General features: G+C 44.9%; 1 protein-coding gene across 1 annotated transcript in view; it reads right to left on the bottom strand.

Annotated features, from left to right (window-relative positions):
• INSC (INSC spindle orientation adaptor protein) overlaps positions 1 to 15,970 on the bottom strand; it is a 1,419,009-nt gene that overhangs the window by 1,258,097 nt on the left and 144,942 nt on the right. The window contains exon 2 of the mRNA XM_078681025.1: positions 155 to 241. The gene's annotated coding sequence lies outside the window, so the exon portion shown is untranslated. The remainder of the gene's footprint in view (positions 1 to 154; positions 242 to 15,970) is intronic.

Genomic DNA, 15,970 nt, shown 5'->3' with positions numbered 1-15,970 from the left:
AGATTGATGCCTATGCATGTATTTCGACTGCATATGTGTCGGATGCACACATACGCATGATATATCTATGGAAAAATATCATTAGCCAATTTCTGGGGTTCAGGCTATATGTGGGCAGTCCTGGCAATGGGTATATGGTTAAAAAAGGACTTACCTGAAGATCGCTGCAAACAGGCTTGTAATCCTCAGGGCAAAGATCCTGCTGTGAAGGTGTCCTGGAGAAAGTGATCCAAGTTGGAATCTGCAAGGAAGAAGAAGAAAGGGGTGAGTACAGACACCAAATCCTTTGTCACCGCCTCCCTAAAGCAGGCTGTCGGAACGCCGCGGTCCGCTTGTGGAACAGGCAACTCATAATACGCATGGCAATGCAACTGCCCGGTACTATCCTATGATTCCTGCCTTCCCCTGATCGTGAGCCCAGCAGTCGGTGGTCTGCTGGTGGGCTTGGCAGTCCAGCTGCAGTCTTCGCAGAGCCAATCCAACCAACTCATACTACAGCAGCCAGACTGCTGAGGTCACCGTGCTCGGGCCACAACCGCTAATACAGTGGTCCACGGGAACGCCAAACTCGTAATAAAGTCCTTCATCTAAATAGCTCCTAAATTAGCCACTGAGAGCCATGCAATATTTTTAATGCAAATATCTCGAGAACTACTGAATGTTTTTTTCACCAAACTAAGTACATTTATATCTTCATGCATGTTATTTGCAAGTAACAACGGGTATCCAAGCATAAGCTTCTTCATCCTTAGTCTAGTAACTGAACCCTTCTCTCCAGTATTACCTATAGAGTGTGTTGGGTTACCTGTAGTCTTTGCTAAATTTTCCTCATGCCTGTGAAATTTGAATTTCGTTGCTGCAAAACTTTACACAATTTTGTTCTGAAGCAGACTAGTTATGCAAAAATTGTCTTGTGGGAGCAAAAACATGTCTTAAATCAGTTCCTCTGTTTGTATCTCATCTGACTTTTGAATGCAAGAAATGCTATTGCATTCAATGTTTATGAAAAATACCACAAGAATTTTTTAACCTAATTTTGCATAATTTTCCCAACCTATTGAGAAGCAAACTTTCGCAAAGGCCTAGTTATTTTGCCTTTCGGCATAAAATGTGATCTTAATTAATTTCTTGTGAGTGTATGACGTGAACTCCCCCTGTATAACATATTGTATATCTGCATGCAGTGATGTAATTGAGGATGCCATGGTGGCTTTCATGCTGGATCTATCTATGGTCCCCCATCCTCCTGGTCCATGGCCCCTTAATACACCTCACCATACTAACCCTAAGGCACAGCAACAATTGCTCTCCCTGGACAACTTTTTTTCTAGACAAGAATGTAGGTTCGGGTTAATCCACATCGAAACTGTGGGTGAAGGGAATGTGTGTTTGTGGGGAGAACTGATGAGAGATTCAGCGGGAGCCAGAAGATGAGTTGTCAGTGCACAACAGTCTCTAGAAATTAAAATTGATAATCTTACCTTGGAGAATGTATGCCTTTCCACCCTGGAATTCCAGTAGGGAATTGATGAAGGTCAAATATAACCGGAATGTGAAGTACATATCAAATGCTAGAGAAGCTCTGTTTCACCCTCGACAGAGGCATTGCAGGAGAGGAGAAAAGGCTGGGTGTTTATTGGCCTCCAAGCTGAAGCAGATGGAACAGAGCACAACCACCCTTGCTATCCTTAATAAGCTGGTGGATATTCTGGCCCATCTCTGTGAAAGTACTCAGGAGTTTTACAATCCCTTTAAATTATCAGTCAAAGCCTTCTGTTGCACAGAAGGAGGAAGACAGCTTTATGGCTAATCAGGAGTACCTGAGTCTCTCTAAGGAGCAGTCAGCCCTTTTGGACTCTGAAATCACTGAGGTGTTACAAGCGATTGACAATCTGAAAACTGGGAAAGTACTGAGGGAGGATTGATTCTTAGTGAACTTTTATAAAATCACCAAACCTTTGGTCGCTTTTCTCCTGTGTAAATACTTCCAGGAGGCTCTCAACACTGGCGATCTCCCCCAGACTTCAATAAGGCATGGATTGTTCCTATTCCCAATCCAGACAGAGACTACCAATTACAGGTCAATCTCCCTTATCAATGTGGATGCCAAGATCGTGGCAAAAATTTTCGGGATTCACAGAAATGTATCATAACCTTGGAACTTACTAGCCAAGTGGGCTTTGTCCCAAGTTGTACTTCCTACAACCGTCACAGGCTTCTATCCAATATTCTTTGGCAGGGCAAGGACTAGGAGGATCAGAAAGTACTCCTCGCACTGGACGCTAAAAAGGTATTTGACAAAGTGGAATGGGGTACCTTCTCCATTATGGTTTGAATAGGTTTTAAACCAAATTTCTTGATGTAGTTACAAAGTATGTCTCAGAACTTGCAACAGTAGTTAGTTCCCAGGGCTTCACGTCTCCCCAATTCCTGATCTCACATGGTATGCAGCAGGGATACCCTCTAGCCTCTGGCTATAGCTCTTTGCCAGGAGGAGGAGGTCACGGGTGTTAGAATGGCAGTGACAGAGCACAAAGTATTCTTCTATGCTAATGATTTTCCCTTAACACTATCACACCCACGAAGGTGGTGGCCTTGATTGATCTCTTCTTGGGGTTCTCGATGGACCATATCAACTGGTCCAAATGTGAAGTCCTATCCTTAACAAGCCCACAACACCAGCTTCCCTGAGCAATTTTGAATATCAACGGAAAAGCCAACACTTAAACTACCGGGGAATCTATGGTATTAGAGGCCTGGTGGATATGATGCATGACAATATCTCTTCATTGATAGAGAAGACAACAGTGAATATTAAGAGGTGGGAGCATTCACAACTCTCTTTATGGGGGAGGGTGTGGGTGGTAAAAATGAGCATAGTTCCTAAGTTTCACTTTGTTTTCAGAATGTTGTCTCTAATGATTTTGAAAACCCTTTTGTGGCAGATAGGCAAGAAAATCCAGTTATTTATTTGGGAGTGGTGGGGAATGCCCCAGTTAGAGGCTTCCAAATTTTACATGGCTAAGAAAATGCGGGCCCACGACCGCCTCATGTGGAATGCTACTGGATCGCCACTAACTCACTCCTTCAGTTTACATGATAAAGACTTTCCGAGAGGCACCCTTGTGGTTTCTCATAGAGCATCATCTTTCAGGCATAAAAGACGATTTGGCGATGTACTACTCTATACCTGTTAATTGACATACAGACAATAATCCTATTATATGCTCCTCTCAGGAAGCGTTGTGCTGAGCGCAGGCCCAGTTAGGAATATCGGAATACCTACATGACAAAGTGTCTCTGTAGTATGACACAAAAGTCATGGTAGGATCTTGAAGAGGTTAATTGGACTGTGTGGAAGGGTTTTTGTAGAAATGGGATCTCTGGTTGGCTAAGCCTTGCCCCAAAGCCAGGCAGAGGCCACCACTCTTGTCAGGCAAGGGAGTTACACGCCAAGGATAACCCCTGCTCACCCCCTAGGTAGCTTGGCATGAGCAGTCAGGCTTATCTTGGAGGCAATGTGTAAAGCGTTTGCGCAACACACACACAGCAGCAACATACTAGGCACACCACGAAAGGAACTCCACACAAGGTTATATATAAAAAAGCCTTTTTATTATCGTAACACATTAGAATAGTAATCACACAATATACACTGTGCCAACAGGCACTAAGCAATATTTACAGGGGATTATATCCACATGACAGGGCCAATTGGGCCACTGTCAGAACCATCACAAAATGAAAATAGTAAAAGTAGAACCAATAATAAATGTAGAACACATCCAGTAACGACTGGCAAACACTGGACTTAGCATCCTCCTGCAACATAAATCATATTATGTACAGTATCACATTAGGCGTGAAATATATTCTGCGCCAACCTCATAAGCCTAAACGTATTAGAGCATAACCTCATAAGTGTAAACGTATTAGACAATAACATCCTAATCATGAATCCCATCAGGCATAAATCACAGTGCAGAATAATCTTACAAGCATAAACCACAGTATGCAAATAACCTCATAAACATAAACTACATTAGAGGCACATATCACAGTACATAAATTACAGTACATGTATCACATTCCCTGAACACCACATAAATCACATTAGGGCCTGGCGCCCTATCAACCCAACTGTCCCCCTGGTCAACTGGCCTACTCAGAGGGCTCAAATGCCCTATGTCCAAATGTCAGGGTGGCTGCCAATGCAGCAGAATCCATGTGTGCAATTGCGCTGGGGCAGAGGAGTGTATCTCACTCCTATCTCATACAAAAATGCCCCCAAAGAAATGGTGGCCTAAACGTAGCAGCTGACGCTAATTGCCATGGAGCTGTGAATGAGGAATAGACACTGGCACTAACTGTGCCTGATGAGCCCCACTGGGACTCTATAGAACAAAAGGTGCCCAAATGGGCACAGGCCCCTCAGGGCCCATCCAAGGGCTGCAGGTACCGACAATGTGCCTCGGGGGAGCTCCACTCTGGGACTCTCAACATAAATTGCCACCACGGTGCACTTGGAGCCCCCATGGGGGCCCTCCAAACAACTGTGGCCAAGTGGCAGCTGCCCGCGCTGGTGCGGTGCAGCTGGGAATGCACAAATAGGCCCACGCATGCTGCCCCCCCCCCCCTCTGGTGCTCTGACAAACTAATCTGCCCCCATCGCTGGAGCAGTCTGCTTTCCGGTGGGGCTGCTCAATACAAGCACCCTCACTGTGCCTCCACCGGCACTACCAAGGTGCACACCGAGCCCCCACTCACCGGCTTGCAGGCTCCCCGGCATGTGCAGCAACACTTGAGGCGCTCTCTCGCTCCAGCGGCTGGTCGCAAAGAAGGCTGCGGGGCAGGGCGAGCCCTCGGGACACTGGTCCGGTCCTCTCTCGGATGCTTCCCCCCCAGACATGGGAGCCCCGCTGACGATCCAGACCTCTCCTCCCTTCACTCGGGCCCCCTCCTGGGACCCGGGACTTCAATGTGGAGCTCGTGGATGCAGGGTAGGCTCCCGTCCTCCTCTCCGCCCGCAGCCGAGCTTCCCCTCTCTTCCGGCCATTGGCTCCGCCCCAGGTCAGGCAGACCCGCCTGGCTTCCGGTTTTGGTGATCTCGGGCAGCGGTGGTGATTCTCACCAAGATGCGGGGTGGGCACCCGCAATTAGAGCAAAAGCATCAGCGGGGTGGGCACCCGTAATTATTACCAAAATAAGCGTGGTGAGCACCCGCAATTATCCTGGCATCACGGGGAATCCCTACGATGGGTATTCCCTCTCAAAGCGCTACCGCGCTGTAAAGCCCAAGCTCCCCCCCCCCTCCTCTGGTGGAATAAAAATATGGCGCTCACGAGGCGCTGGATGCAGTCAAAGTCCTTAAGGCCCTGGAATATAAAAAGAAAAGCGCTCACAGGGCGTAAGAGGTCCCAGCAAGTTCTTAGGGATCAAGGGGGCAATGCTGGGCCCAGGGAGACAAGCCCTCATGGTGGTTCCTCCTGGGCCCCAGCAGCAGCATGCCCCAGCAAGGTCAGGAACAGGCACAGAACAAAAACAAGGGGTCACAGCCCTTACATTTATACCATACCATCTCTTTGTGTGCAGTGGAGGGCTTGGGGGACCAGATGCAACTGGTTCAGGGGGAATTGGAGCACTTTGTTTTCCATGCTCCTCTCCCCTTTGTCAGGTGGGGGCTAGGTGATCAGATACACCACAGGGGGCGGAGCCAGCTTTGTACAGGCTGGGCACAGTCCTATTCTGAGTCAGGGGATTACCCCTCCCACTACTCCCAGCACAGATGTCCAATTCAGCCTAGTGCTGACTCACCCTGCCCCTCCAGGAGCCACACACACCTCCCAACCCCTTTCACTCACAAGCCAGACATGCAATTCACATCAGGCAGGCAGACACATAGCACACAGAAATGCCAACTTCTAAAAGTGGCATTTCTCAAATAGCCATAATAAATCTGCGCACACCATTGCACAGCATTTATTCTTACAATTTCATACATACTAAACTCGACCACTCTGCACCTCCCATATTAGGAATTACCACTGACACACTGATCAGGGAATCCCCAATGCATTCCTATGGGAGGGCAGGCCAATCTCACCAATGTAACACAGAGAGCGTACGCACTTTACACTGGACAGGAGTGCTAAAGTGCCCTGAGGCCTAAAACCACCAACACCAGGTCACAGAAAAGGCAAAAAGTTTAGGGATGAACCTGTCAAAAAGGGTCAAGTCAAACAGTTGTGATATACACCATGTGACCAACTCGATCAAGGACAGGGAATTTTAAACATTCTTAGACCTACAGCACCAGCAGAACCTCCCAAACATGCAAAGATAGCGGGTACATGCAACTAGTGGGGGCACCGCGTTTGCATTTAGGGAAAAGGCTGTGCATATTGACATTCTCCCCACTCCAGTCGTACATATATACTTGTAACAGTTTTGTGGGGTACCATCTCTGGGCTGTATTCAGTATTTATTGATCATGCAAAGCAGATTGTAATCCAGATGGTGGGGACCTTGACGGGACTGCCTCCAAGTCCTTCCTCTGGCTTTCCCACTGTCGTTGTGGTATCAGTAGTATTGGCGGTGGCAGTGGTCCAGCGATGGTCTTGTATCCGAGTTCCCGCCAGGATCGTAATCGGGCGAGCATCAAGACAGCCAAAAAAGAAGCAAGAAGCTCCATTGCTGGCACTGGTTCCCTGTTAAACTCCAAATGGCCAAACAGTGTGTGCATTCTAGATGATGGAGATGTGACAGAGAAGGGGATGATATTGTCCACCTTCTATCGGATTGTCCAAAGGTGCAGTGTTGCTAAAGGCAGCTATTAGAAACATTAAAGGAGGAACTAGATGTGACACTTGACCTCACAGCTAGGGTTAGAGAGTAAACTCTGCTCTTCTAGTGGAGTTCGAGGAGTTTTGACCTGCTTAGAGTGTGGAGTTTTGGGATAAGGTCACCAACAGCCACGTGATAGGGGGGCATATTATCAAGCACAGCGTTAAAATTATCGCCGTTTTAGCGGCAGAAAACTACCGCTAAATTGGCGATAATGGACTTGATAATATGCCTTAGAGAATTCCAATAGAAGCCCAGGTTGACACCAGAACATGGGCTTCTATGGGAATTCTCAAGGGCATATTATCAAGCCCATTATCGCCGCTTTAGCAGCAGTTTTCTGCAGCAAAACAGCGATAATTTTAACGCCGTTTCTTGATAATAAGCCCCAGAGTCTTTTCTCTCATGCGGCTCGCCAACGTTAAGTTGGCGAGTGTTAGCGAGAGTATCCAGCACTAGACCACCTCCCAGCAAGATTTCTCAACGCGGGCGGTTGCAGCAGGTCTCATCCGCTCATTTGTGAAAGCTCCTGCTCAAGTACAAAATATACTCGAGTGGCAGGACGAAGCAGCACCCTCTGGTTTGAACCTAACGAATAAAATAACGTGTTTATAATATTTACGCATCGAAACAAGCATCTCCTGAGCTACGCCCCCCCCCCCACCCTTCAACAATGGCAATGAATTCCATCAGTGCATCTGCACAGATAATATATATATGTAAAATTTCGCCCATTTTATACGTAAATGCCCAGTTCTTAAACAATGTCAATTCTTTCAAAGCGGGGCTGTGGCAAGAGGAGGCAAATTATTTGTTGCAAATTAAACATTGTGTTCAAATAGAGAAGCGACGATTAGGACTCAAGTCACCCGCTTAACTAGACAAAATCATAGCTAGCCTCCATGAACTGCAAGGCCATGAGAAGAACTCTTCTTATAAAAGATCCCTCAAAGAAAGCAGATTAATTAGAACATGATTGCTCTAACCAATTACGCTTTACATTGATCAACGATAGACTTTATGTAATTAACTTATGGTATTGATGGGTGCTGGAGGACTAAGGTCCCTCACGTATTACGGTAATTGGCAATCCTTTATACAGATATTTTATAAACTCTCTGGATTATAGCACACGAAAAAATATTTGCACTGAATGCAATGTTGCTTACAGACACGCATAAATGATATAAATGTGTGCGTGTGTTATTGTACATAAAATATGTTATTTAGAACAACGGTGCTAATCCACGCGTTTATTTCTACAGTACACTGAAAAGTAAAACAATGTTTGTGGCCTTACAGATTACGTTCTGCAATTACTGTACACGGGAAACAAGTGAGATAATAGTCACAGGTCTCTTCAGTGTGGTTTTACTTTAGTCAGTGTCGTTTTTCACATCTAGAAGAATGTAATCTGTAGGGCCGCAAGCATTGTTTTATTTACTCTTGCAAGATATGTGACCGTCTGTACTTAATGGTGTCGACCACAGTCTGTAATTACATTTATATAGCGCTTTCTACCCCTGACGAGGCACTGGAGTACTTTACGCCGGGCAGCACGATGCTCTGGAACCCAGGGTTAGTGATTACTGCAAGTATTATTGGTTACTGTTGACCATTGGATATAGTCTGAAGTCCCCCTTCACTCCAGTTTATTGTGTTGATTAAATTGATAGAAGTTATTTGTGATCTTTAGTGGGGGTGGTAGGTGACACAGGCGCATGGTTGGTAGGAATAATGGATGAGCCACAGGAGGTTAGGTGTCTTAGGTAGCATGGATAGGACTTTCAGTGGAGGAGCGGTAGGGCAATTGGGAATGTTTTGTGGGCAGTAATGTAATAATAAAGATTAAGGCTAAAATGCATGTTACAGAGTAGGCTGTGCGAAGGGATAGGAGGCATGCAGAGGATGGAAGGGAAGAAGAAATTATTTTGAAAGAAAAAGGAGAGTCAACAGTCAGAACTTTAAATTAAAGGTCAGTTTCTTGACAGATTTTAGGGATATAAAGGAGCTTTTTTGAGATAGGATACAGAAACAACAGACAAGTGTCCCTTTTTGATCTCAGTTAATATTATTGCCCAATGTAGTACCTTGTATACTGCTTTTTGGTTACTTTATTGTAAGGGAAATACACGTAAAAAAGTGTCATTGAATCAACTATATATGCAGAGTACAATATGCTTTTTATTACCACTATTGAGGGAGCGGAAGGCATGACCTTATGCAAGGCTTCTCATGTAGCGAGTCATGGTTCCTCCTCATGCTAAGCAATGGCAATAAATAACATATTGCACTCTACATATCTGCATATATATTATTTGAACCAATTCTTTGTGTTCTTTACGGAGAAACCTAAAATATTATTCATGGACTTTACGGTGCTCCTTTGGTGACGAGGTCTGACCATAAAATGGCAGCCGTGAATCTATAATGTGATCTGTTTACAGCGGGGATGTGAATACCGCTACTATAGCACTGCAAGTGGCTTAAGTGCACCGCTAGTCAGAGGGACTGTCTCCTCTTATTTGGTGAATTAATTCACCCTTCAGGCGCGGCCGCGATTCTGTGCCTGTGCGGCACTTCTAAAGAGTGGGCGGGATCATGACGGCCCCCAGCCGTCATCAGCACACGCCCACCGTGTTGCATGACGGACGGGGGCCAGCATCAGCATAGAAGGGGTTAAGAACGATGCCTGACCCTAAGATGGCGTATCCGTAAAGTCAAGAAGCAGTAGTTGAGTTGAGAGGGAGAGGAGTTGGCCTAACGGCTAGGGCACTCGACCTCAGACCTGGGGATCTGGGTTCGAGTCTCGGTAACGACGCCAAAACTTCCTGTGATTCTGGGCAAATCACTTAATCTCCCCGTGCCTAAAATGAATGTGTGTCCGTCCTCATGTAACTTAACTGGTGCTATGTAAAGCGCTCTGATACCTGATTCGGTTAGGGTCTTGTTCGCGCTATATAAAACTCTGGAAAAAAAAAGCTGTATTTTTTTTCCCGGTGATACGAACGCAGCTGCACTGAAGAATTTAAACTTGTGTACTGCCACTCTGCTCTGCTCAAACAACAAGCAACAACAACAAGCAGGGAAGAGTCCTTTCACTCAAGGTGATGCATGGCTCCAATAGATCAACCGTGGGAGTCACGATCATCAGGATGAAGCAATTGAGGGATCGCAAACTACCTGGGTGCCTGACCTCATCTTGGCCTCCACACAAATGGTCTAAATGTTGAATCCCATGTTGGAACACAAGCAATCAAAGGACATAATAACGAAAGATTGGGTAAGTAACTAATAGATATAATAATCAGGATTCCATATATAGAAACATTTGTTAATATACATTATTTTACCATTGCAGTGACATACCAATATTGATTATGTGCGTGTACAGTGAAGTTCCTTGATCCAGTAGATACATATATTGAAGTGAGGAAAGTGAACCAAATAGATCTGGTAAGGAGCCATTAAATGCAATCATTTGTATACAAATGTTAGCACAAAGATGTCAGGGCTCATCAGAAAATGAAATGGAGTATATTTACAGATAGAAACATACCTCTTTGCCCCATAAATTCCAGCATATTGGAGCAGAGGCATAAAGAGAAACCTAGGAAAATAACATCCCGCGATAACATTAAATTACCAACAACCTTGAAAAGATGACTGAAAGCATGAGTTAGAAATAACATCTAGTCTATAAGACTAGTGTCTATGTTGAACTGATGATTGACATCTATGTCAGGTATATAAACCCAAAAGGGAAAAACTAAGAACTAATTTACATCTGTGTAGTATCAACATTTTGGACAAATAATATCTCAATAGGGGTGTTATAAGATTTTGTATGTTATATGTTCACAAGTTTTGTATTAATAAAAACTGTTGCACTTTACAGCGGAACTGGAACCTTTGAACCTCTGAACCTTGTTGACCATGTATATAGGGGAGGGTGATAGTCACTAATGAGACATCTCAATGCTATTATTGTAGTTTGCAGTTGGACCATAGACCATTATAGCATTTTGCATAATAAATTGAAGTAAAATCTTTTTCCATTCTAGTAAACCACTGGTATGAAAACCCTGAGGAAGGCTTTTGCCGAAAAGCGTTGGTGATAGTAAAGATCTGTAACCAGTGTCTTCTGAAAATCAGTGCATATGTGGTATCTGGCAATCGACAACTGCAGTCAGTTTATTTGAAATTGACATATGTTTTGTGTCTAATTGAACAACATTTAGATATATTGTACCAGATCAACTGTGACTGTTTTTACTTACTAGCTGAAGGCATTTATACCTCACAGGTATATCATACTTTGCAACAACTTGTGGTTTAAATGTATATAGAGAAGGATCTAGAATGTGTATGTTATGGAAAAAAGCATTGATCATACGTATGTATGTTTTTTATAATATTTGAAGTAATTTATAAGAAGAAAAAAAGAAGTAAAATAAAAAAGGTATATTTTTGTATCACAGCAATATTGGTTGTATAATTCGATCACGGTTCTAAGGTCTAACTGCTACACAGTTTATTATTGTGCACTACGCTCGTTGCAAATTTGTTTCCCAAATAAGTTGTTTCCTTGTTAGGGTATTATCCTTTTTACAGGAGGCCCTTGTGTTTTCCCAGACTAAACGCCTAGGCTCCCACCTTCTATTCTGCTATTCCTCACCCTGAAACCCCCTCCACCCACACTGCACTCCCTGGACTGGCACTTTGAGGTTACTCTAGCGAGGCTGGAGGTGCTCCACCTCCACCCTCCCATCCTGGCTCACCCACCTTGACAATGACTTTGGGACCTTCCTCTGACCGTTGAGACCGATCTATCTGACTGATGCCCGGTGGAGTTATCTGCTAGCTTAAGAGAAGTTGGGCTGTGGATTTCCCCCACAACCATCACCTACCCAGCCGGACGTTGGGCAGACTTTCCTTTGTCTCTGTCGTTTTCTCCCCCTATCCTTTTCCTTTCCCTCACCCCCTCTACGCTCCACTTTTCTTGTCTTCCTATACTCTTTAAAATGTTTTGCTTCTTAACCGAGACCTTGCTGTTTGGCCCTGGTCCGGTGGAGCTACCTGATAGCTAAAGAGGAGATGGGCTTTGGACTTCGCCCTTAGCCGTCACCTACCCAGCCGGTCTCGGGGAAGACATCCTTTCATCTCGCTGTCCTATATTCCCCTTCCTCACCTTCCCTGCCCCCTTACCCTTCTTCGCTTCTATGCTCTTGAAATGTTTTTCTAACAACTGATGTTACCTGATTCTAATGTACTGTTTAATTTTGTGGAAACTTATGTAAAGCGCTCAGATACCTTTGGGTCTAGCCAGTGCTATATCGAGCATTCTGTCCGATGCCCAGTGGAGCTGCTCTGTTCAGCTAATTGAGAAGATCGGCCTTGGTTTTTCCCCAGACCGTCACCTGCCCAGCCGGACCCTGGACACTGTTTCTCCCCTTCTCCCTGTCTTGCCTCTCCTGCTTATTTCTGCTGTTCTGTCTTTTCCTTGTCTCCTTTCTTTCCATTTTTCTGACCAATGCCCGTTGGAGCTTCCAAGAGAGCTATAGAGGAGACTGGCCTTGGATTATCTCCCCGGCTGTCACCTACCCACTCAGTCTTTGGGCTGACTTTCCCTTTATCTCTTTTTCGTCTTACCCCTCGTCTTCTCCCTTCTCACTCCACCTCTCCCCTCTCCCTCTCTATTTGTCTCTCCGGACATTGACACAGTTCTTCCTCGTCTCCCTGCTATGGCTCCTTTCTCCCCTCCTTTCCTATCAATTCTCTCAACCGCGTTGTTTGTTTACTGTACCTTACTATACTGTTGTAACTGATGTAATTTGTAACGCAATGTTCCTCTGCTATAGTGCTCTCATACCTACGGGTCTAGCCAGCGCTTTATAATCCTTTTGATGTACCTTCTAATGCAACGTTATGCGCTCTGATACCTCCGGGTCTAGATAGCGCTATATAATCTTCACAAATTCAAATAAACTAAAATCTGTTTTTTCCTGAACGCGGAGACCTGAACAACATGACGAATGACCGGTGGAGCTGCTTGACAGCTAATGAGGAATCTGGCCCTGGTTTTCCCCCTTGACCGTCCCCTACCCAGCCGGACATTGGGCATTGTTCCTCCTTGTCTCCCCGCTTTTACTCCTTCCTCCCCTCCCTCCTTCGAATTATTGAAACATTGTTTATGTGTACTGTACCTTACTATACTCTTGTATCTGTTGTAACTTGTAACGCAACAATCCTAAATGTAAAGGGCTCTGATACCCTCTTGGTTCAGGTTCGCGCTATATAAAACGTTATAAATAAATAAATAGATAAATAAAATAAATACATTTTGAAGTAATGCTTCTGATTCTCCCATAAATTCAAACAGCAGTGTTATTTGTTCAAATAAACACTGACTTTATTTATATTCAAGTTATTTTATTCTGAAATGCAATGCAGGAACATATTTTTGTTTTTTTAAACAAATAAGGTATTTGGTCCAAAGTATATATAAACAATTCAAATAATTAGAAAATTGCTATTGTATATAATAATTGATTTCTCACCCCCAAAATTTTTTCTTCAGTTTTCTGCATAAATTAAATAGAAGTTGTGGTCCAGGTAATTCGTCTGAGCATTGTTTTGCATTAGGGACATTCAGGGGACCTTGTAACAGACGTGCTTTACATAGGTTGGGGTGAGCTAAGGTTAAATTACAACCGCAAAGCTGAAGAAATGTGGGAAAGTAATTTTTTTAAACAATTCCTTATTAAGATTTTAATGTGTAAATCCTCTACAACAAGTCTTCACAGCATTACCGGCACAGCCAGCTGCTGAGTTATAGAAGCATATAAACAATGCTATCAAACAAGCTGTTATACCCAGTGGTTATGGGCTGGCTAAGACACATCGAAGCTAGTCAGAATTCACTGTTCCAAATAGGATGAGTATGATACACTTGTACGATAACCTGTGCTCACCCTGTGCTCACCCTCTGGTAGATTGGCACTGAGCAGTCAGGCTTGTCCTCAGGCTAGAGTGTAAAGTATTGGCATAGAACCCCCCTCACAACACACTGCATTCGCCACAAATATACCACACCACATGTATAAAAACACTGAAATCAAAACGAGATACACATTGTATATACACTCTACAGTTATAACCACTTTTCAAACTTCTCTATTGAAATCAAAACAAAACACACATTGTATATATACTTTAAAATTATGTGCAGTTGTTGATCTTTCCCATTGCAGTCACCAGCCTCTGCCTCTCAGTCCTTCAACTCCACCAGCGAACTATATACACTGCCCTTACTGGAACCCTGTTGACTAGACAGTCAGAACCACCTAACATAGAAAGAACTAGTTACTTAGTTTCATCCATCCGTCTTAGAACTCAAGGAGCCTGACGGCACCTGCGCGAGTGTGGGCTTGCTATCCCCATGGGCAAAAAGTTGTGGCACGCTTCCCCATCTGGAGAAATGTTTACGGCTCAAGCAGAAGTGTGACCTGCCGTAGACCCTCTACAGTCAGCTGCAGATGCCCACAAGGTCTCAGCATGGTGTTTTCCACAACAAAGCACCCTGTGGCATAATACCCCGGGAGAGAGAGCCAGCGATCTCTGACAGAGGCTGCAATGTCAGGCACTGGCATCCACCCGATCTGGAGGCCAAAGGCAGTCTCAGTTCCCAGGTCAGGTTCCCCCAACACCCCTTGGACACCACACACTCTGGAGCACAAGAGAGCACAGGTCCCCTGGTTGCAACCATAAGTCCCTCAGACTCTGTAAGGTTCCCCTGCACTGCTTGAAATCCTCAAGTTCTTGCACCTCAGATGGCAGCTGATCTTGGTGCATAGATTCCTCTTGCACAGCAAGATGATGGTGTATGTCAGGACAGTCCTTGTCACATCACAATCACTTCTACCTGTCTCCACTGCACCCAGTGCTATCCTTGCAATCTCATGGAGAAGGTGAGATCCTTTGTGTCCCTGGGATCTCGTGGACAGTAGGCCAGCTCACTGGCCTTGGAGAGTATATTGAGACATAGGCCAAAAATCGGCACTTAGATGCAGGTCAGCGACACCGAGGCAAAATCCACCAAGTGATAGTCTCCTTCCTGGAGCACAACACGCTTCAAGCCACCACAAGTCTGTGGATAGTCCAGTTACAGTCCCTCTTGCCCTAATGATTCCTCATTTCAATGTCCCTGTATCAAACCAGCGTAGTATGGTTCCAAATCCAAAGGTGTCTCTACTTTCAGAGACTGAAGCCCCAGTAGTTATATCCACCATGGGCTTTGTAGATACAATCAGTTCAAAATGCTACCTTAGAAATGCACAGGCCCTCTCTAAATTGTGTCCTCTCTGCCATCCTACCCAGGAGGTTTGATCATAATCTCTTGTGGGCCAAGACCCTGCCTCTCGGAATGCACCCCCACGTAACCATCTCAGAAAGGCCCTATAGAGTCAAAGGTTCGTAGTTTCCCATGAACCCCTCCATTTATGGCCCTCTATCAGAAATGGTTGCCCCCCTAACACCCTGTTGTAAATTAGGAGACAGGCCACAGGCACACAGAGCCACGAGCATAGAAATGACCTCTTTCCCAAAGTGACATTTCCATCACAGCAATGTTAATCCCCCTCCCACTACCGGAGAATAATTGTCATTACAAACTCATAGATACCAAACACTATACTATTACTATTCTTCCTGTAAGAAGTGACGCTCAACAGCCTTTCCCTAAACCCCCTCATGCTAATCCAGTGCGCGAAGCTGGCCCCATGGTACCAAACACACCATCCGGTGTAATTTACAAATCCTACAGGTAACGCATACACACACCTGCCCAACCTCTCCCCAACACCACACCCTGTCACCAGGGAGAACTCTGACATGGAAAGAGACATGCAGAACCTTGGCACATAGCTTTTTAAATGCTAAACCAAGTAACGGTAACCTGTGCATATAGGGCCCACCAGGGCAAACCTTTGGGACAATCAATGAGCTACTTCAGTGGATGGCACAACCAGTGTGGCAGGCCCACGGAGGCACATTAGAGATACATGTCCCTGGTAAGGGGCTCACCCTAAGACACGGAACGTACAGCTAACTCGAATCAGCCAATCAT

The sequence above is a fragment of the Lissotriton helveticus genome, chromosome 3_1, assembly GCF_964261635.1.
Source record: "Lissotriton helveticus chromosome 3_1, aLisHel1.1, whole genome shotgun sequence".
NCBI classification, from domain to species: Eukaryota; Metazoa; Chordata; class Amphibia; order Caudata; family Salamandridae; genus Lissotriton; species Lissotriton helveticus.
This window is presented reverse-complemented; position numbering and strand designations above follow the sequence as displayed.